The 23,869-nt window shown below is 41.4% G+C and overlaps 1 protein-coding gene and 1 long non-coding RNA gene across 3 annotated transcripts in view; both read left to right on the top strand.

Annotated features, from left to right (window-relative positions):
- Nucleotides 1-23,869, top strand: part of ARL15 (ADP ribosylation factor like GTPase 15) — a 399,440-nt gene that overhangs the window by 199,428 nt on the left and 176,143 nt on the right. The window lies entirely within an intron of this gene.
- On the top strand, nucleotides 5,123-7,058 carry LOC121154529. The gene is made up of 2 exons (XR_005883544.1): nucleotides 5,123-6,388; nucleotides 6,734-7,058. It is a non-coding gene; the product is annotated as an uncharacterized LOC121154529 (long non-coding RNA).

Raw genomic sequence — 23,869 nt, 5'->3', positions numbered from 1 at the left:
AGTTCTTGCCTTGGGGTTATGAAATATATGTAAGCTGAATGTTTCCTTTGTGCCACAAGGTTGCCCAGGAGATGGACTGGCTTCCTCTTACAGCCTTTATTCAGGTGCTTTTCCTGTGCTAAGGAGAATTTTGTCCAAAAGGATAACGATATGTAAAATAAGCTAAATGTAAGCCTTGATGAGGAACCAAGACTTCCAGAGAAAATGTCCTATTTGTGGATATGCTTATATGCTTGCCTATTTACAAACTGGCAAAAGGGACTTTTTCTTTAAAAAAAAATCACATAAAAGGAACCAATTGCATACATTTTACTGCACAGATTGAGGAGCAAAGTGGTACTTTCCACCAGCCCCCTCCCCTGCCCATGTTCCTCCACCATCATTATCCTTTATTTTTTACTGTTTGAAATTTCTCCAGTGACATCCCCAGCGTGACAGCCTAGTGACTAAATCCTCACCTTGCATTGACCAGGATCCCATAAGGATACCAGTTTATGTGCCGGTTGCCCATTTCCCATCCAGTTCTTTGCTTCTGGCCTGGGAAAGCAGTAGAGGATGCCCCAAAGCCTTAGGACCCTGCACCTGCGTAGGAGACCCAGAAGAAGCTCCTGGCTCCTGTCTTCAGAATCGGCTCAGCTTTGGCTGTTGCAGCCACTTTGGGAAGTGAACCAGCAGATGGAAAATCTTTCTCTCTGTCTCTCCTTCTCTCTGTATGATGCCTTTCCAATAATTTTTTTTAATCTTTAAAAATTTCTCAAGTAATGTACTTTCAGTTCATTTAATAATTACAAGCTTAACACTCTCTTAGGTAAAATATTCAACAAATAACAAGCAGAGAAAAATAAGTCACTGTTCACTGTAAACAGAGGCTATAAACAAAAATCACATCTTAAAATGTTCATTTTTTTCAGATTACAGTTTTTGATGCTCTCTGTATAAGTTAGATCAGGGTAAGCATAGGATATTTGCATTTTGGTGGTTGGCTTATTGACTATGCAACATGATTTCTAGTTGCACCATTTTGTTGCCAAAAAACAGCATTTTATTCTCCTTTGTGGCTGAGTTGCAGTCTATAGTGATTAGTCACCACATTTTCTTTATCCAATCATCCACAATAGGCATGAGCTTTTTCATATCTTTGGCAATTGTGAATTGAGCTGCTATAAACACGAAACCACAAATAATTCTCATCTATGTTCAGTTTCCTTGGGTAAATCACATGGATTGGGGTGGCTGGGTCACATGATAGATCCATTTTGAGATTTCTGAGGAGTCTCCAGATTGTCTTCCCAACAGCAGCTGATTAGGGTTCCTTTTGCCCGGTGTCCTCACCAGCGTTTATTTTCTGATTTCTGTATGATGGCCATTCCCATTTGGATGAGGTAAAACCTCACTGTGGTTGTAATTTGCATTTCCCTGATGGCTAGCATTTTTTTCTTACGACTCTTGGCCATCCTTGGAGAAATGCTCCATCACATCCTTTGCCTTAAGGTAGATATACAAACAGAAGGAGAGTTAGAAAGATCATCTATCTGCTGGTTCACTCCCCAAGTGGCCCCAATGGCCAGAGCTGAGCGAATCTGAAGCCAGAGCTTCTTCCAGGTGTCCCATGTGAGTGTAAGCTCCCAAGGCTTAGGGCTGTCCTTTACTGCTTTCCCAGGCCACAAGTAGGGAGCTGAATGGGAAATGGAGGAGCCAGGACATGGACCAGTGACCATATGGTATCCCAGGGCATGAAAGGTGAGGACTTTAGCCACTAGGCTACAGTGCCAGGTCCCCTTTTCCTATTTCTTCGCTGCATTGTTTGTTTTGTTGTTGAGTGTCTGGATATTAATCCTTTACAAGTTACATAGTTTGCAAATATCTTTTCTTACACCATTGGCTGGCTCTTTACTTTTTTGAGGGTTTCCTTTGCGATATAGAAGCTTCTTTAGCTTGATGTAATCTCATTTGTCTGTTTTTGCTTTAATTGCCTGTGCTTCTGGGGTCTTTTCCAAGAAGTCTCTGCCTATGCCAATGTCTTGCAGAGTTTCCCCCCAATGTTTTCTCTAGTAATTTGATGGTATCAAGTCCCTGATCCATTTTGCGTTGGTTTTGTGTGAGGTGTAATTTAAGGGTCTTGTTTCATTCTTCTGAGTGTTAAGATGCAGTTTTCCTGGCACTATTTGTCAACAAGACTGTCCTTTGTCCAGAGGCTTTTCCAAAGATCAAAAATACCTGTGTTTGGAATGGTAAGTATTCTTGAGCAGTTTTTAAATTTCAGAGTTTCTTTAACAACAACAACAACAACAAAAATCTGTGTTCATTGTCGCAAATGATTTATTTTTTGCACATACTGTGAACTTAGTACTGTGCAAGGAAGTAGGGATAAGTAAAAGCTGCTTTTAGTTTAAGTCACCTGCATGCAATACATGATTATGTAATTCAGTAAAAGTTATTGGGAAAATGTGAAGGGTACTACGAGAGCACAGAGGAAGCTCTGAAAGGTGTAGATAAGTATAGCAGAAAGTATGATCCATATGCATTATATCAAATACTTCTCTTGATTGTTCTGGGAAAAACAGCATTATTGCATTAGCTCTTTGGTAAATGAAGACCCTAAGGCCCACGGTATTAAACTGATAAGTTATGCAAGACATGACTGTTGTCTTAAACCCAAATCTTTGTTCACTTCACCACAATATTCTTTTGTCATTGAATTTTTAAGATACACAAATATTTTAATGGTTTGATTGTTTAAATACAACTTTTTTGTTTTTACTTTGAAATTTTGATTCAAGTGTTTTCTCTTTGGATGTTTCTTGCTTACTTGGACAGCCCCCAGCTGCCAATTTACAGATGGGCCCTTTTTACAAAGGAGCTCAATTGAAATGAGAATAATCTGTTGAAGAAACTGAGCCAAGTGGGTTTTTTATGTATTTGTGAAACAGAATGGTTATTGTATTCCAAGAGTTGGTCGAGAAAGCCTGCGATTTGGGCTTAACTGTCCTGTCCGTCTTTGTTTTTAGAAATAACACGAGACTGCTTTAGAGAACTGGTGACACCTAAAGCCATTTTTGTAAACACCCAGCTTCCTCCCTCAGCTTTTCTGGCTGTCATCCGCCTGTAGCAGCTCTCAGGCCCCATTCATTCATGTGTTTGTTCATTCATCAGTTGAAGAAATGAGAGACAAGAAGGGGAAGGGAGTGTAGGAAAGGTCTTAGAGGGCAGAGAAAACAAGAAAAGAGGGAGCTGGTGTAATGGCTCAACTGGTTAATCCCCTGCCTGCCATCTCTTATGGGCTCTGGTTCTAATCCCAACTGCTCCACTTCCCACGTATAGCCTGGGAAAGCAGTTGAGAATGACCCAGAGCCTTGGGACCTTGCACCTGCATGTGACACCCAGAAGAAGCTCCTGGCTTTGGCTCAGCTCAGCTTGGGCCATTGTGATCATTTGGGGAGTAAACCAGCAGATGGAAGATCTTTATCTCTCCCCTTACCAATAAAAATAAATGGATCTTTTTTTTAAAAAAAAGGCATAAAGATAGAAAGCACCATGCCATATTTTGCAAATTATGAGTCAGGATTGCATGTAAGTTTGCAAATGTTAAACTTCCTGTGCTTAGATGGGAAGCAAATTACCATGACAGAGTTTAAAAACAGGCTTTGCATTAGCTGTCACCTCCTTTCTATGGTACTTACTAAATATGTACCTGCTACCACCCAGATTATAGCAATGAAAGAAAGATGCACTAGGATTTTAGATCAGTTCAATTGGCATGCAAGTGGCAGGTCACTAAAATTTTTTTTTCTGACCACTGAAGAGTAGAGGCATTAAAAAAATTGTTAGTTCCCAATTGTATTTGGAGTCTTAATTTCCATGCCTTTTGCTTTCTTGTGGTCATATGGTACCACCACTTCTCTATTCCAGATTTAGTTGATCTTCTTAGTAAAGAGGTCGCTGGTCTACTTTTACTAGGTCAGCAAATATTCATTGGTTAGGTATCTTGGTATTTTGTTTTGGTTAATGATATGTCCTTACGTGATTAGTTCAGCTCCTTAAACAGATTCTCAGTAAATATATTTTCAAAAAATTTATTTATTTTTCTTGTAAAGGCAGATTTACAGAGAAGGACACAGAGAAACCATCCATTGGTTTCTTTCTCTAAATGGCCCAAATGGCCAGAGCTGAGCTGATGCAAAGCCAGAAGCTTCTTTAAGATCTCCCACTTGGATGCAGGGTCCCAAGGCTTCAGAATCAGAGCAGCCAGAACATGAATAGGCACCCATATGAGATGCCAGCATTTTCAGGTTGAGCCATTGTGCTGGTCCTTCAGTATACTGTGTGCTGGGAGTACGGCAGTGTGTATGTGTGTGATGGAACATGTCTCTGTCACTGTCCTGCGTGGCAAATGAATTGTTTTCGGAATTATTTGCTTCATAGTCAGGTGATAGCAATTTGCTTGACAGATGGAGGATATAAGGTGATGGGTAGAAGTAATTAATGTAGCATTCCTCCAAAACTTCTTTAAATGCTTTGTTAGGATATTCTAACGAAATAGTGGTAGTTGTTTACATTATCTGAATTATTTCTCCCAGGGCTTTTAGTTGTTGCTGTGGGGTGCTGTTGTTTTATCTTTGTGAGTGTATCATATATACTTTACCACATTCTGTCTGAGTTCACAATTTCGATTTTAAAACTTGCTATGTTTTGTCTAAGTTGACAATTTCCATGAGTTATTTTTTTCATACTGTTAGATTAAAACATAATCACAAAAAACATTATCAGGCTGGCGTGATAGCATAGTGGCTAAAGTCCTCACCTTGAATGTGCCAGGATCCTGTATGGGTGCCAGTTCTAATCCTGGCAGCCCCACTTCCCATCCAGCTCCCTGCTCGTGGCCTGGGGAAGCAGTCGAGGATGGCCCAAAGCCTGGGACCCTGGACCCACATGGGAGACCCGGAAGAGCTCCTGGCTTCGGATTGGCTCAGCTCCAGCCATTGTGGCTGCATGGGGAGTGAACCATTGAATGGAAAAATCTTCCTCTCTGTCTCTCTTCTTCTCTGTATATCTACCTTTCCAATAAAAATAAATAAATATTTTTAAAAATCATACATTTCTGATAATATTTGATTCTATTAAAATAAAATTCTATTAGAATGATTTTTCCCCCTCCGCTCTTTAAGAAATATAAGAGCATTTAATATACTTGGGGGAAATATGACAATTAGGACTGGAATGGTTTGTTCTAGGAAGTCAGAAATTTGGTGAGCATCATGATTGACTGGGGTGACATTTGCTAAGCAGGTGGTAAATGTTAAAAATGCATCTCCCACCCACTGTGCCATCTATGTCTCAAGTTTAGCACAGCACTGTGTCTCCTGGGCAGTCATCTACAATACCTTTCATCTGCTTCTCTGATTGTTTCCCGGGCTGCATCTTTCCTCCAAGACCGCATTGAAGACATATGTGCACTTGAGGATGTACACTTTTGGAAGCTATGTATGTGTGGGTGAGACAGTGAGCACACCTCCGTGTACGTCATACTTGGTTCTTCATCAGGATACATTCTAAATTTTTGCCAATCACACAAGTAATTTACATATTGTTAATATTGAATAAGAAGAAAAAATCATCCAAAATGATTTCTGCTGCTTTTCCTGAAATCACTCCCTTATTTATAAAGGGAGCTTCATATTTCCATCTTACAACAGTTGGATATATATATATATATATTCATATATATTATGACACATTTGCATTGAAAACTGTCACAGATATGTTCTACCTTTGCATGATGAGAAGTGAGATCTCTCCTAAAACTCTGAGGTCGTCATCAGAAAGGAAGGCAGGTTGAGTGGGTGAATGTGTGCCCAGAATTGACAGGCTCCACCACATCCTACCCTAGGGCCACATACTGCCCAAGTTCTCATGGGTAATGCGATGCCAGTTTTGGGTACCTGGCTTAGTCTTTTGGGTAAACCCATCAGAGTCTACAGAATCTGTGGCCTAGGCCTTTGGCTGCTTGCCATGACGTTTTAGTTGAGCTAAAGAGAAGTCACCACATTCCATAGACAATAATCATAAGTCTCAGTGATTACTAAGAATGTAATTATGTGTCATTTCAGTTAAGGAGTGCACCTTTTAACATCAAAGTATTGCCTTATTTTGTTCATCATTCATATTTTATGAACGTCTGTTATAAGTTTGCATATAAATGTGCCTACACACACACACACACACACACACAAGTTGCATATGTATAGGATGTAACTATGAAGCAGTAAAACTTTTCAACAGATGTACCAAAAATAGATAGGATGCTAGTGTCTTAGGAGCACGGAGACTTCAGAATTTCTGATATGTTATGTTGCAGGAGAAAGTAGTGTAATGAAATGATATAATGTAGGTTTTATTTTCTTTTTTTTAAAGATTTATTTTTATTATTTTTTCATTGGAAAGGCGGATATACAGAGAGGAGAGACAGAGAGGAAGATCTTCCGTCCGATGATTCACTCCCCAAGTGAGCGCAAGGGGCCGATACTATGCCGATCCGAAGCCAGGAGCCTCTTCCGGGTCTCCCACACGGGTGCAGGGTCCCAAAGCTTTGGGCCGTCCTCGACCGCCTTCCCGGGCCACAGGCAGGGAGCTGGAAGGGAAGCGGGGCTGCCGGGATTAGAACCGGCGCCCATATGGGATCCCGGGCGTGCAAGGCGAGGACCTTTAACCACTTGCGCCACCGTGCCGGGCCCAGGTTTTATTTTCATAAACCTAGGTTTGGGAATGGATATTTAGTACTTAAGATGTTAGGAAATACACCTTCCATATTAGAATAGCTCAAGTTGGCCTCTTGGCTCCAGCTCCGGACTCAGCCTCTGGGAATGCAGACCCTAGGAGGGGGTTCTTGCCGCTCATTTGTGAACCTTGGATTGCCTTCCCTGCCCTTGCAGGTGTCTGAGGGTGGACCAATATATGGCAGCCCTACCTCTTTCTCAAGTAAAATGAAACCCAAATTACCCAGATTTGAACATTCGTGTCGCTCTTAAATGTAACAGTGTGCAGATAAATATCTGCTGGGTAGGGATTATACAGAACACGTGGTCAGAGACTCCTCAGAACCCAGCCCCACAGCGGGAAGAGGCACCTTGCCGACACTTGGTGCAAGAGCAGCCCTTGGGAGTGTGGGCAGCAGCTCACAGGAATAGCATGGGGATACAAGGAAGCTGACCCGCTGTGTCCAGTACCATCGGGGAGTTGGGAGGGTCTCAGCAGGGTCTCTGTTCCTCCTTGGAACTGCTCTTCTTGGTTCTAGTGGATGAGCCATACCAGACACATGTTTTTTGCTTTTTTATTTTTCATTTAAAAAAATTGTATGTTCCATACATTATCTACCATTTAATTATAACTTGATCTAAAACCTATAGGTCCATGTCTGATTCATTCACCATCTATTCTGGCATTTTAAGTGGAGTCCTTGAACATCTGCTTACATAGCTAAGAGAAACAAGACTTCCTGTTTAGAATGAAGCATCTTCATCACTGAAGGTATTGACAAGGAGATGCCCAGGATTCTGAAGCCCAACACTGAAAGAATTCCAGAAGAGGTTTTGGATATCACTTGGAGTAAATATGCAACATGGATTTTCACAAGGAGATTCCTTTTGTGCATGTATTTAGACTAAAACACTGTGGGATAAACATGCATAGCTTTCATATCCGACTATTATTTTAAAAAATTAAAAAGTTTCAGCAGTCTGTAAGTAGCTAGAGGCAGGGGAGGGAGAGGAATGTGCGGAAATGTGTCTGACTTGGGATGTCTCATTTTTCAGGATCCCGGCCAAGGGCTGGCATGCCTGGAAAGGCTGGGCTGGCACCATTCCCACCACTCCCTACCATCCATGCTGTACTCCATCAGACTCCTATTCCAGGCGTGACCTAGATTCCCTAGCTGAGACCTGTGCAGCCCGTGCTATCTTGTTTTTCCTTTCTTGTGTTTCCTCATCTCTTCATCTCAAATGTTACTCGGTCACTATTATAAAGCAAGGCTTCAGGGCCCAGTGCAACAGCCTAGCGGCTGAAGTCCTCACCTTGCATGTGCCAGAATCCCATATGGGCGCCAGTTCTAATCTGCAGCTCCACTTCCCATCCAGTTCCCTGCTTGTGGCCTGGGAAAGCAGTCAAGGATGGTCCAAAGCTTTGGGACCCTGGACCCTCATGGTAGACCCAGAAGAAGCTCCTGGCTTCTGGCTTCGGATTGGTGTAGTTCTGCCCATTGTGCTCACTTGGGGAATAAATCACTGGACGGAAGATCTTACTCTCTGTCTCTCCTCTTTGTTTATTTGACTTTGCAATAATAATAAATAAAAGTAAAAGTGCTCCCAATATCTGTGACAAAGTATGTATGCCCTCACTCTCGGTGACATGAGCCCAACTCTCAGTTGACCTGTGGGCATGTTACTCAGGGAGTAGTTAGCTTCCCATAGCAGGTGGAGTTTGATGGGTTCAGGAGAAGGCCCACACCTAGGTTCCTGGCTCAGATGTTCAGCAGGCAGTCCCTGCATCCGCTCTCTGATTCCGCCCAGCCTTGCCTGCCTTCTCCGCATGTGCAACTAGCACCAGAGCCTGCCAAATTGACTACAGATTCCAAACTTGGATTTCTCTACAGTCCTCAGGTTTGAGGAATAGTCTCCAGTCCTTTAAAACCCAGGGAATCAAATCTCTGGAAGCAGAGATATGTATGATTGTGGAATTGAAATAGTGACCTTACACAGCATAGGTTACGAAAACATTTATGCTAGCATTTGCCAAAAGGTTGTTTGGCTGATCTCCTGAGTGTTGACACTTTAATTGCCTTTTTCTCCTCTCAGTAGAACAATTTGGAATTAAACCTATTTGTGGTGGATGGTCATACATAAAAGTAGTACCTTGCAGATTTCCAAAGCATGGAAGGGAAAAATGCCACCACCACCATCACCCCCCTCCCAGTCTTATGCATATGCTTGTTTTATAATAACAAGTAATTGAAGAAATGGGAAAGTGGGTTCTGCTGATTTCCAACTTAGTACTTAAGAAATTTTAGAGGAAATTTAATCTGGTGAAACTCTTGTTTTTAAATAAGAAAATTCCAGTGTTTTCAGTCATGCTTTCAGCCATAAAACATCTGTATTATGACAAGTGCTTCATCAAGTGTAGTGAAAAGAGTCTAATTTTAGTCCTCGGTGGGCTGTCTTGTTTCAGCCGCTCGCAGTCTTGGTGCCCATGCGTCTTGCTCCAACAGTGTGCACAGTGGTCTGTTCTCCTTCCGGAGGAGGTTACCATGGCAGACTTTTCACTGCATTTCGAGGATTTTATAACTTCTCAGTAGTTTTACTTTCTTCTCTCTTTTCCTTTCTCCTGTTCCTTTTTTCCTTCCACCCTGCAAAGCATATGAAAAATGTGGAATATACGGAACTTGGCTATGCAGCCTAATGAATGGTATTGAAACCGTTGAAAGGTAGAATAAGGGTGGGGGCTTTGAGCCAGTGGTTGTGTTGCTGCTTGGGACACTGTGTCATGTGTTACACTGTATCCTGCTTGGGTGTAGGGCTCAGCTCCACTTCCGGTGAGCCTGCTGGTCACACACACCCTGTGAAGCAGCAGGCAGTGGCTCAAGGAGCCAGGTTCACCCAAGGGACCCAGTTCCTGGCTTTTAGTCTTGGCCTGGCCCAGCCCTGGCTGCTGGTGGCATTTGGGGAGTGGGTAGAATATGCTTCTTGGTCACTAGAAGTAAATCTTTCAAATAGATAAACCTGGAGGTGAGTGTTAAAGAATTAGCATACCAATAGTATCCTCTTCATCTACTTGGTGACATTCATTTGCATTTGTCGCCTTTACCTCCCCATTCAAAAATGACCACTGCCTTGAATTTTATTTTGCTTAATTCTTCATTTCATACTTCTGCTACTCATGTGTGCACCTTCAAATAGTACAGTGTTGTTGTTATTCCAGGATTTAAATTTCATAACTTGGAAATAATGCTACATATATTCACCTGTAATTTTCTGTTTGTTCATGACTGTCTTCCTGGGATTCATCTGTGTTTGCCCCAAGGCTCTGAATCATTCTTCAGTGACAAATGGAACTCTGTCCTATGAGTGTATTCCAGTCCATCCATTCCACTATTGCTGCACTTCCGGGTTGTTTATAATGTGTGGTTATTACAAATGCTGCTGCTCTGGACATTTCTCTCTTAAAAAAAAAAAAAATAATTCATTTGCATTTGAATGGCAGATTTACAGAGAGAAGGAGAGACAGAGAAAAAGCCCTTCCCTCCACTGGTTCACTCCTTAAACTAGCTGCATCTGCCAGAGCTAGAACAATCCAAAGCCGGGAGCCAGGTGCTTTTCCTGAGTCTCCTATGTGGTTAGAGGGTCCAATACTTTGAGCTATCCTCCACTGCTTTTCCAGATCATAAGCGGGGAGCTGAATGGGAAGTGGAGCCACCAGGATAAGAACCAGGGCCCATTTTAAGCAGTGGCAGCTTCAGGCAGAAGATTAGCCATTTGAGCCATAATGCTGGCCCCTGAACATTTCTTATCATATCTTCTGCCTATCTACAACCATTTCTCAATGATGTATAACTACACTGGAGAACGTTAGAGGACTTGTACAGAGTCAGTCTAACTGTATACTGCCATTTTCCACTATAGATATGAATTCCCTTTTGTCCACATCCTTCAGTATATGGAATTATCTGACCATTGAAATTTTGCAAGTGTTTATGTATAATATGATATTTTATGAAAATTATTACATAGAGTAAGTTCACATTTGTATTTTAATTTTTGTGTCCAGGAAACTTGCTAGACTATTAATCCTTATGATATATTTGTGTATTTCATGAACTTCCCCCCACCCCTAACATTTTTAATTCCATCATCAAATGAGAATTTGCTCTTTTTTTTTTAAGATTTATTTATTTTTATTGGAAAGGCATATTTTTTATACAGATAAAAATCTTAGATCTATTTGTTCACTTCCGAAGTAGCTGCATTGGTGAGGACTGAGCCAATCTGAAACCAGGAGCCAGGTACTTCTTCTGGGTCTCCCACACAGCTGCAGGATCCCAAGGCTTTGGGCCATTCCCAACTGCTTTCCCAGGCCACAAGCAGGGAGCTGGAAGGGAAGTGAAGCAGCCTGGATACAAACTGGCACTCATATAGAATCCTGGTGAATGCAAGATGAGGACTTTAACAACTAGGCCTGAAATTGCTCCTTTTCATTTCTTATTTTTATTAGTTTTTCTTGTCTTTCTTCATTAACTAGTATCACTAGAAAATTGTTGAATAGGATTGGTGATAGCCACTGTTCTTGTCTCCTGGATTGTAAAAATGATGCTCACCCCGCCCTGATTTTTTATTTATTTGGAAGGCAGAATGACAGAAGGAGAGATCATCCAGCTGCCCCTTCACGCCTCACATGGCCTTACGGGCAGGGACGGGGCCACGTGAAAACTAGGAGGCAGGCCCTTGTTCCACAGTATTTCCAGGCATATTAGCACAGACAGAACAGCTGATCCAGGATAGCACCATAATTTGCCATAACACAAGGAATGCTTTGAGCATTTTCCCTATATCTACTGTTGCTGCAAGTCATTTACTTACTTAGATGAATGCCTTTAATATGATGACTTATAAAAGGCATTTTTGTGAAAGATATTCTTTTCATTTGTATAGCAGATTTTATTATGAATGAATGTGCAAATGTATCAAATTTTTCTCCTGTAATTATTGAAAGCATTGTGATATTCTCCCTATAATTCTAGCCTCTTAATGTGTGAATTACTGAAATGTATTATCTAATATTTGGTCATCCTTACATACTATCGGATGTGATAGCTGCAGGAGAAATGTCAGAAATTCCTTACCTTATTTAACTACAGCCTAATTGGAGAGACAAAGCATGAGAAAAGAAAGGTTAATAGATGCCACAGGGGTAGATTGTAATTATTGTACATTGTTGGGGTTTTGAGTAGTTGTGGACTATTGCGGGCTGAGCCAGCTCTCTCTGGGGATTACTGGATATGAAATTAGAAGAAGGTCCATTTGCCTTTTTATGGCACTTAGAATAACATTGTTTTTCTTTACCAAATTATGTGGCAAATCTTGATTCTGGAACTCCTTCTGGGTCACTGCTAGGGAGAACAGGGACCCAAGTGCTTGAACCATCGCACCTTTGGGCTTCCTGGTGTACGCAGCTCTGGGAAGCTGAAGCAGAAGCAGGGGAGCAGTAAGCAGGCACTCCAATGTTGGGGATGCAGACTGAGATGTGGGCATCCAACACAGAGGCTCTGCCCCTGCAGGTTTGAGGTACTACCTGAATACTTGTATTTGTCTCCCCAGTTTCATTTCATTTTATAGGTTTTTCTTTTACAACCCTTTGTTTCACATTTTCTACTTATTTACATTTCAATTACCTGCTTCCTTCATGGGCTTTTACCTTTACGTATGCATATCCTTGTCCTTACAATTTCCCAGCTATAGAATCAAGTGTTTTCTTCTCATGACCTTTTTGTATCTTGCTGGACTATCTTTACTTCTATGGTATCTTGACCAGAAAATTGCACTAGGTGGTGTCCACCGTGCATTCTAATTCTGGAGCTGTATAATCTGAATATGCCAAACATGTGGCTTTTGAATTATTTAATTTCCTTTCTATTATCTGTGTACCAGAAGGCCATATTTCTGGCTTCTCCCATTGTTGCATTTGTGAAAATGGTAAATGCCAGTGGAAATAAGTCAAATATTTATATTTTAGGAGACTGGAATACTTGTAGTAAGTTCAGTGTGGCCTGGTACATTTGCCATCCCTTGTAGCTGTCCAAGCCTGAGCTGCTGCTTCCTGAATACAGAGAATTCAAACATTATATGTTTTTGGATTTTGTCATTAAGGAGATCTAGGACAACAAATTCTCTAAGTAGCATGAAGTCATGGCTTAGTTTAGAAGCTAGATTACAGAATTCATAATATAACTGAGTTTATGAGCATATTCTTTTTTCTTTTTTTAAAGATTTATTTTATTTTTATTGGAAAGGCAGATATACCGAGAGGAGAAAAGACAGAGAGGAAGATCTTCTGTCCAATGGTTCACTCCTCATGCAGCCACAACGGCTGGAGCTGAGCCAATCCAAGCCAGGAGCCAGGAACTTCCTCCAGGTCTCCCACGTGGGTGCAGGGTCCCAAGGCTATGGGCCGTCCTCGACTGCTTTCCCAGGCCACAAGCAGGGAGCTGGATGGGAAGTGGTGCTGCCAGGATTAGAACTGGTGCCCATATGGGATCCCAGCGCATTCAAGGTGAGGACTTTAACCACTATGCTATCGTGCTGGGCCCGAGCATATTATTTTTTCATACTCAATTTTTAAATTTTAACTTTGTTGTAAGACATTACTTTTTAAAAATGTTGTTTATTTTTTATATATATTTGAAAGACAGAGAGATCTTTAATCTGCTGGTTGCTCTGCAACAGCCAAGGATGGGCCAGGCCAAAATAGGATCCTACAGTCCAATCTGTGTCTTCTACTTGGGAAGCAGTGACCCAACTAGCCTTGAACCATATATTCTAGCATGAGCTGGAGATGTCTAAATGGCAACTCAACCACAGCACCAAATGCCTTCCCCTACTCAGTGTTACAATCATAGTAATTTATTGATTTAACCTTGAATAAAGATTAAAAGACATTAAAATCATGAAAATTATTCACCTACAAAATGGTGCCTATGCCTTATATAAACTACCTATCTTTACTTTATGGCTTTGTGTTTTCTGTTTTTGTCAAATCAAAAATAGCAGGCACAACTGGAATATTCCAAATGCCAATTCTGCATTTAAGGGTACCTGTTAGAAAGTGTTGACCTAGTACTGGTGGCGCAACATGCTAACCTGTCCCTTGGGACCCCCATCTCATATCAGAATGTTTATTTGAGTATTGGATCCTCTGTTGCTGATCTGGCTTTCTGCTAATGCATTCTGAGATGGCTCAAGGGCTTGGTTCCCTGGCGCCCCCAGAGGAGACCTGGATGGAGTCCCAGCTCCACGAAGCACTTGGGGAGTAAACTAGTCAATGACATCTCAATCTCAGTCTCTCTCTTTGTCTCTCAAGTACATGAAAATCAAGAAATATGTCTCTTTTTTTTTTGAAGTGTTGGCCTAATAAATTCCACAGCAATTAGCACATGAATAGACAAAGGACATTTTAGAATATTTTTCATACAGTTGCTAAATCTTTTAAACCAGCACTAATAGAACTATTTGTAATGAAATACCCATTTTCCTCCTAATTTATAGCCAACCCTTATTATGGGTCTTTTTGTTCACTGAGATGAAACCACAGATCATATTCTTGGAGTCACAGCCATAGTAAGTGGCTGCAAGGGGTTTTTGTTTTGTTTTGTTTTTTACTTATTGTCCATTTCTGAGTTATCACATGTTTTGCTCAAATCGTACTTCGAGTAGCTTTGCTCTAAACTGTAGCAAAAGATAAACAGGCAAGGTCAATAGGTAATATAAAGGAAGTTAGAGTATGAGACCAGGAACAGGTGTTTGGTATTATGTTTGAGCTGTGTGGGATGCCTACATCCTGTATCACTACTGGACTGCTAGTCCTGGCCCTCCTCCCAATTTCAGCTTGTTGCTTATGGCATCCTGGGAGGTAGAAGGATGATAGCCATGGACTGGCACGCCTCAGCCATCCGCTGTTCCCAGCTGTTGTGGCATTTCAAGAATGAACCAGCAGATGGGAAATGCTTTCTTGTTATCTCTCTCCCACCTTCTTCCTCTCAAATAAGTAAAAGTGTTAAAAAAGAGTAATAACCCCAATTAAATATTATGAAGGAAAACTAAAGGGTGATTGCTGAAATGTCCTGTTTCCAGTAGTTTTCTGAGCACCCTGTAGATCCCAGATCATACTTGCAGTACTGAACTCCTTTTTCACAGGGAATAGACCTGGTAAAAGTGTCATTTTAGTTCACCCAAAATGAATGAATGAATGTTTAGCCTTACCCAAGTGTAGCATCCCAGATATATTTTTTTCAAAAATTTCAGTGTAATAGTTGCTCAGATTCCATGATTGTTTCATAAAAATCTCCGTGTATTTATACTCACAGATGTTAGTCAAAGCAATAATATCTAAACCATAAAACAGCCTCATTAAGGATTCATAAATAGGACCTCTCCTGCCCAATCATTTTCATATCATGTTTGTCCCTTTAGCAGCTTCCAAGATGCTGTTTTTCAACTCCCATTATACCCTGAGAATTTGCTTGCATGAGTGACATCTGTTGCAGTCCTCTTTGCCAGAACATGGTGCCACACCTTTGGCAGGTAGGCAAAGTTGTCTTCGTATGTTTGCAGAATTACTGAGCATTAGTACTTTGGCCTCCAGAAATACCCCAGCCTGCCCCTCAGCTCTCAGTGCACGAATGCCACAGAGATTTGGCTCTGAATAGGTATGTGGGGCTCCCCACGGCCCAGTGCCTGCAGTACTTGCACAGAAGCAGTCTGCCTGGTAAGACATGGAGGGACAGCAGGGAGTCCAAAGGGTGGGCAGAATCATTGTTCTTTGCACATCTCTCTCTCTCTCTCTCTCTCTCTCTCTTTTTAAGTAAATTTAGGTAAACTGCTGTAATTTACAGCCTCTGGATCTTTTCCAAAGAAGGTCAACACTGCTGTGTGATCCCAGAACTATCCTCCTCCACCCCTCTGGGAGACTCCAGATCTCTAAGATTAGATGAGCCCAAGAATAGGCTTACCGCACCCAGCCACTCTATCAGCGGCCATCTGCGCAGAACTGCTCCCAGCCTGAAGCAGGCTATGTCCTCACAGACCTTCCAGGGCCCCCTGTGGTTTGGTCACACAGCCTGAAAAGAAAAGTACAGGAGCATTCTGGGTGCCTCTAGGGACGGGCCCAGCACCTTGCCCTTCGCTCCTCATCTAGCTTGTTTCCAGCAGGCCTCCTGCAAGACTTCCTGATTTGCTCTGAGAGGAAACTCCTACTGGAGACTGGGCAGCTCAGCCCTTGGTTGCTGTAGTGTAGTGTCCTGGCTGAGGGCTAAGCAGGGGACAGCACGGGGATTAGCACCTCCACACACATCCCTCAGTCGTCGTCCTGTCTGTGTGATTCATTCCCACGGCCACCTCCCTACTCCATTATACTGTAGCATGTGTGTATTAAATTTTTATTGAATAATGAACAACTGGTCAGAGTGATAAACCTTTTCTGAAAGTGTTGGTGCCCTTTTTCAAAACCATTTGCTTGTTTGAAGTGAGAGTCAGAGATGGCCTCATAGCTGTGCGTCTAACTTCCCACATGTCCGCACGGCCAGGGCTGGGCCAGACCAAAGACCAACCCTGACGCCAAGTGTCCCACGTGGCTGGCCAGGACCAAAGTACTTGAGTTATCACCTCCTGCACAGTGGAGTATGCATTAGCAGTAAGCTGGAATCCGAAGTGGAGCCAGCACTCGGTCGTGCGATACGAGCATCCCAGTTGTGTCTTTTGGTTCCTGTGCCAATGCTCACCCCAGCTGTTAGTTTTGAAGCAGAAAAAACTCCTCTTTTAGATAGTACTAAAAAAAAAATCATTGAGTATTGTGCAAAATTCATCATTATGCCTGATTATAGTCATGGATTATAATCGGTGGTTTACTTTAGGAAGTTGTTGATCCCCTAGTTTGACAGTTCAGAGTACCAGCACTGATACATACTGATTATCAGTAAAGCTAAGCGCAGCACTGTTAATTAATGCATTCATGAAAGAATCTGAATTCGGAGCAAAATGACAGTTACCTTTGGCTTTAGCTACAGTTGGAGATTTTTTTTTCTCATGGAAATTCTTTTAACCTGAGGCAAGAGTATGTATCATATTTAAATCTATTCAGATTCATTTCATTGGCACTGTCCAGTCAAAGCATATTTAATTCTTGCACAACTACCCCGGCAACAAGTTAATCAAATGAGCACTCAATCCCCACAGCATAGAATATTCAAGAAAAACATTTAAAAATTAAAGTGTCCCATTGAATTGGTTTCAATTGCATTAGGAATTCTCCCTAGTCTGTGAGCCTCAGTTGTCTAAATAGCCGCAGTGGTACTCTGTGCTTGCTACACAAACACTCAACAGAATCCATGGCTTTTCTCTTTCCTTTCTTCTATTTTAATTGGAAGGCATTGCTCATGAAATAGAATTCCTTGATTTGTTCTCTTGACAGTAGAAAGACAGCCTGGTTATTTCTTCCTTGATAAATTAAGCCCCATTGTCAAACATAACTACTGAGAAAAAGAAAATACATTGTGTAAAAGCCAAACTTTTAGACATGCCACACTTGCTTATATAACCTTCTTTGTGAATCTCTCAGATACAAGGGGTCTTCAAAAAGTTCCTGATAAAATACATGTTATGAAATACTCTCCATGGATTTCAAAAAGATTAGGTACCAAAACTGACTTACCTTTTAATTCCATTTTCTGCTCATTTTGTTTCGGCAGTACTGTTGTGTCTTCACTCTAAAACAGAAAGATCCACAGATCTGCGTGAGTCTTTTCCCATTTTTCACATTTAATAAATAGCCACTCATGCAGAGTGAGAAAATGACATGGAAAACTGAGTTAAAGTCAAGGTCTTCTAATATTCTCAGATCCTCAGTAGCCCGTTTCTCTTTTAATTGGTACCAGTGCTGTAGTTCAGTGAGTTAAACCACTGCCAGCAGCATTGGCATTCCTGATGGGCTATGTATGGTTCGAGCCCTGGCTGCTGTACTTCTATTTGTAAAAGATTGGATTTTAATTTTTTTGAAAGGCAGAGTTACAGAGAAAAAGAGAAAGAGAGAGAGAAAGAGAGATCTTCTATCCTGCAATTCACTCGCCAAATGGCTGCAGCCACCAGACCTGAGCCAATCTGATGCCAGGATCCAGAAAGTTCTTCTAGGTCTCCCATATGGGTGCAGAAGCCCAAGGGCTTGAACCATCCTCTGTTTCTTTTCTGGGCCATAAGCAGGGAGCTGGATCAGAAGTGGAGTAGCTGGGACTCATGCTGATGTCTACATGAGATGTTGGCACTATTGGTGATAGCTTAGTCTACTACACCGTGGCTCCCCCTGCTTCATCTACTGCACTTCTCATCCATTTTTCTGCTAACGTACCTGGGAAAGCAGTGGAAAATGACCCAACTGCTTTAGTTCCTGCTCTCCACATGGGAGACTCGAATGAAACTCCTGGCTGTTGGCTTCAGTCTGGCCTAGTCCCAGCTGTTGTAACCATTTTGAGAATCAACCAGCAAAGGGAAGATTTCTCTTTCTCTTAGTCTCTCTCTCTGTGTGAAACTCTAAAAATCAAAACAAAATAAACTTACTTAATGAAAATTCTGACTTGTTTGTATGTAAAGAAAAGATATTTGCACTTGATTCCCCTTCCTAAATATGGAAAGTGGAATATTCCTAAATATGAGGAATAGCTAGACATTAGCTGCTGCCTCAGCTTTCTTCTCAGCATTAGAGCAGAAACCTAAACAGGAGAAGAATACCAGACAGGACGGATAACAAATGGATGTGTGGGCTGCTTTGTTCCTGCCTTAGCTGCTAGTAGTAAAATAGACGTTGTTGCTTTTGTGTAACTTATGAAGACAGATTATATTCAATTTGCAACATTAAGTCAAATGTTAAGTTAGAAACATTGAGTCAAAAGAAATGATTTTTTATAATCGTAAGTTAGAATTTTTATCTTTTCTCCCCAAATATGATTGTTTATATATGCATGCGTGTATGTATATTTGTATGTGTATATGTGATTTTCAGAGGAGCAAAACTTTGCAGTTCAGTAAGTGCTGTGGTAATTAATTCCAAAGTCACACAAGAGGAAACCACTTTATCAATTATGCAAAGGTGTGGTAATTGGTTTGCATTCAGGGATCAGATTGAATAAAATACCCATTATCTATATGCTTTTATTTGAGAAACAGAGATGGATCAAAAGAGAGACAGAGAGAGGAGACCGTTCCTCTGCTGGTTTGCTCCCCACATCCCCACAAGGCCATGGCTGGGCCCAGGCTGAAGCTGGGGACTCAGAGACCAATCACTGTGGTCCTGATCCTTGGTTCCCAAGGTCTGCGTTACAGGAAACTCATGTTAGGAGCCAGGGGCAGATATCAAATATGGGCACTGCACTATAGGACTTGGACATATTAACTAGCATCGTTAAAAGTCTGCAAATGCATGTCCTAGAAACCCTTAAGATTCAAGAATCACACACTGCAATGGTGCCCACACCACAAGAAACCCTGGAAACATGAGATTCCTTAAGGAGATTCATGCTGTCCATCTTAGCTCATCAAAGCAAGTGGTTGTTTAGAACTCCTTGTACTTTCTCAGTTCATTCTTCCTGAAGTTTAAAATATTGTGATGCAGTTGCCTTCTATTAATGGCTTCCTAGCACATTAATACAGCATCTACAGAAGGAGTTATTTAAGTAAACAGACTGAGTAGTTTTTTGTTTGTTGATTTAAAACTTTTTCTAAGCTTTATTATTTTTATTTTGTTGGAAAGGCAGATGTACATGGAGAGGAGAGACAAAGATCTTCTGTCCACTGGTCACTTCCCCAGTGACCACAATGGCTGGAGCTGAGGTAATCTGAAACCAGAAGCCTCTTTCAGATCTCCCACACCAACGCAGGGTCCCAAGGCTTTTGGACTGTCCTCTATTCCTTTCCCAGGCCATAGCAGGGAGCTGGAAGGAAGTGGGTCAGCCTGGACACAAACAGGCGTCCATATGGAATCCCAGGGAGTACAAGGTGAGGCTTTAGCCATTGAGCCATTGTGTCAGTCCTTGGTTTAAAGCTTTTTTTTAAAAAAATTATGATGATGATGATTATCATTTAAAAATTTGTTATTTTTATAGGAAAGGCAGGAGAGACAGAAAGATCTTCCCTCTACTGGCTCCCTCCCAAAGAGGCCACAATGGCAAGAGCTGAGCCGAACCAAAGTCAAGAGCCAGGAGTTTCTTCAGGGTCTCCCACATGGGTGCAGGGTGTCAAGGCGTTGGGCTGTCCTTGACTGCTTTCCCAGGCCACAAGCAGGGAGCTGGAAGGGAAGTGGAGCAGCTGGAATATAAACCGAAGCCCATGTGGCATCTTGGTGCATGCAAGGCAATGACTTTAGCTACTAAGCTATTTCACTGGGCTCTGGTTTAAAACTAAGTAGAATTTACCAAGAACCAATAACCAGAAACAAAAGGCTTTATTGAGCACATGTTCCTTCATGAGTGACGTGTGGATACATTTTTTTTTCAACTTGGGCCTTGGAGTGTTGGAGTGTGTTTTTGCTTTCTCCCTGAAATATAAGTGTTAAGAGTCCTCACTTCCAAGGTGACTATTTAGAGTCAGGTTTTTTAATGGGGAAAGGAAGGTTAAATGAGGCATCAGAGTAGGGTGCTGAGCCAGCAGCACTAAAGACCTTACCAAAAGAAGAAAGGAGACAATTTGTAGCAACATGAAATTTTTACTCAAATATTTGATTTTGAATGTTTTCATGATTGTTTCAAGTGAAGTTTTAGAAAACAAATATAAAACTTGAGGTCTCTGTTTTTCACTTGGGTTGCTAAGCACATGACTGAAACAAAAATGATTGTGTAGTCACACCCGAATGCCTACTTATAAAAGTCATTGGTAGGCCAGTTGTCTCCCCACAAAGACATCTCTGAAGAATTACACATTGAAATGGAAGATTTGAGCTGGACGTCATAGTGCGTCCGCCATAGCCCAGGCAAAGACTGTAGGATAGCTTGAATCTGGGAGTTCAGGGCTATCGTGTGCCATGGCATCAGGTGGCCCCCCCTAAGTTTGGCATAAGTATGGTTACCTCCCGCAAGTGTGAGCTACCTGGTTGCCTAAGGATGGGTAAACCAGCACAGGTCAGAACTCTGCACTCACCAGAAATGGATGGTTTGACCAAGGGAGTTGAATGTGCTACCCTTTGTAACCAGCACTGCTGAATGAATGGGGTGTGGTCTCCATTACTTCCTCAGCACTCCCACCTCCCTGTAGTGAAATATTTTAAAAAATTTGTGATGTTCAAGAATATTCCAACCTATTGAAGACTTGAACGTGTGTCAACTATAGGCTTCCATGTCATATACTTGCCTGAAAACAATACAGTCTTCTCAAAAAGTGTTTTTGTGATATAGTTATACCCAATACAAGCCCTTGTTCACAAAAAGTGCTTACCAAGGGGTCAGTATTGTGGCATAGTATAGAAAACTCCAGACCCGGTGCTGTGGCCTAGTCGCTCAAGTCCTCTCCTTGAGCACACCAGGATCCCATATGGATGCCGGTTCTAATCCTAGCAGCCACGCTTCTCATCTAGCTCTCAAGTTGCAATCTGGGAAAGCAGTCAAGGACAGCCCCAAGCCTTGGGATTCTGCACCTGAGTAAGAGACCTGGAAGAAGCTCCTGGCTCCTGGCTTCAGATCGGTTCAACTCCCGCTGTTGCGGCTGTTTGGGAGGTGAATCATCAGATGGAAGATCTTCCTTTCTGTATATCTGACTTTGTAATGAAATAAATCTTAAAAAAGAAAAGAAAGCTGCTTCTGGTACCACTGGCATCCCCTATGAGCTTGTTTGTTCTTAGCAGTTCCACATCAGATGCAGCTCCATGGTAACGAGCTGAGAAAAGCAATGGAAGATGGCTTGAGCCATCAGCCATCAGCCATCTTGGAGACCTGAAGGTTCTGCTTGGTCATTGTTGCAAAATGCAGAGTGAACCAGTGCGTGAAGGATAAGGATTTTTTTCTCTCTCTCTAACTCTGATATTCAGATAAATAGATAAGTCTTTAGAAAGGAGTTCACAGAAGCTTACTGCATCAATGAATAAATTAATATCCATAATTGAATTTGTATTTTACTTTGAATTTTTGTTGTTTTAATGCATTTCACATCACTGCTTGTTTAGACCCAGTGCCCATTTTCCTACAGTCATCCATCCATCTGCCTGGTGCCTGCTTACCGACACACCTAGGTATCCATATTATTTTAAATGGACATCTACAAATGGGGGTTTTAAAATTTTTCTTCTCTTTTTAACATTGCCTAACTTTCCCTATATTTAAAAATAGAGCATTATTTGATTCATTTCAGAAAGTGTTGATACTTTGTAAGTTTGCAAGTGCATAGAATAATTCTCAAGTAAATGGAATTTTACATCACCACTTCATATTGAAATTTATTTGCTTACCACTTGCTTCTCTTTTAAGATCCATGGTTATATCCAGTTTTGTTTCAGTTCTTTATTCTGTAGTTCTTGAATTGGGTAGTTTTGGTTTGGTTCAACAATGGATGCTTTGAGTAACGAACTTCAATGCATAATTATCTGGTGAAATCATAGTGAAGTGATGAGATGAAAAAACACAACTTATTTTCAGGAACTAAAAATAATGCTACAATGTAGGCATTAGGACACCCATGAATAGCGTAGGCAACTACATTCTGACTATTTTACATTTAGGAATTAAAGTTTAATGTTGCAAATTTTTAAAGTATTACTTGTTATTAAATTATTTTTAAATATTTAATATTTTAGTGAAATATAGAAGCTATTGAATTCTTTTAAGTTAAATAAAATATTTAGGTAAATTAATTAAAATATAATTTCTGATTTTTTTCCACATTAATTGAAGTTTACTGCTACGAAGGTGATATTTGCAAAAGCACTTGAGCACAATAAAAATTTTTATTTATGTAGATTTTTTATTATTATTATTTTTTTATTGGAAAAGCGGATATACAGAGAGGAGAGACAGAGAGGAAGATCTTCCGTCCGATGATTCACTATGCCGATCCGAAGCCAGGAGCCTCTTCTGGGTCTCCCACGCGGGTGCAGGATCCCAAAGCTTTGGCCCATCCTTGACTGCTTTCCCGGGCCACAGGCAGGGAGCTGGAAGGGAAGTGGGGCTGTTGGGATAGAACCGGCGCCCATATGGGATCCCGGGCGTGCAAGGAGAGGACCTTAACCACTGCGCCACCGCGCCGGGCCCATGTAGATTTTTAAAACAGTAAGTTAGCTTTCACGTGATCTTACAGTCTAACTTTTCATATTTGTTAGGTCATTTTTGTGAGAAACTGTATAATTGCTGTTAATGAGAATCGTCATTTTAGCAATGAATATCAGTGAGGTCAACAATTTTAGTGGAGATTGTGTCTTGCGATGCTAGGTTATGGCAAGAGCTGATTATTTATAATGGACTAAGGCAATGAAAACTAATTTGTGGTGCATTGGGTTAAGGTGTGTTTTGCGATACCAGCATCCTATCCAGTTGCCAATTCCAGTCCAGGCTGCTCTGCTGCCCACCAGCTTCCCAGTAATGTGCCTGGGAAAGCAAGTGAAGATGGCCCCAGCATCTGCTTGTGAGACCCAAGTGAAGCTCCTGGCTCACCTCCTCCCGGCCAGCCCAGCTACTGGGGCCATTTATGGAAAGAACATCTCTGTGTCTTCCCCTCAGTAACTCTGCCTTTCAAATACATCTTCAAAGGGGGAAAAAAAACACACACACACACACACACAAAACTTTTGTGGAACATTAGTATAGCTTCTTACATACATTAGGTACAAGTTTAAAATAAAACTCACTCCCAAATAGAATGAGCAACAAATGATTCAGAGCTTTGCTTTGTGGACATCAGTGCCATTTCTGTCTTCATGTGGTGTTAGCCAATAAATATTATTACCAAAAATACTCTGTATAGTCACTTTTGCTGGTTGATGTATGTTCCAAACTTCACTGTTACTTAACCCAGATTTTGGACTAAGCATAGCATATATTCCAAGCAAATGCTGTTATGAGGATTTTGAGTTGATTGTGACACTGATGTTT

Source organism: Ochotona curzoniae, unplaced genomic scaffold (assembly GCF_017591425.1).
Source record: "Ochotona curzoniae isolate NIBS_2020 unplaced genomic scaffold, NIBS_Ocur_1.0 contig_2754, whole genome shotgun sequence".
In the NCBI taxonomy this organism is placed as follows: domain Eukaryota; kingdom Metazoa; phylum Chordata; class Mammalia; order Lagomorpha; family Ochotonidae; genus Ochotona; species Ochotona curzoniae.
This window is presented reverse-complemented; position numbering and strand designations above follow the sequence as displayed.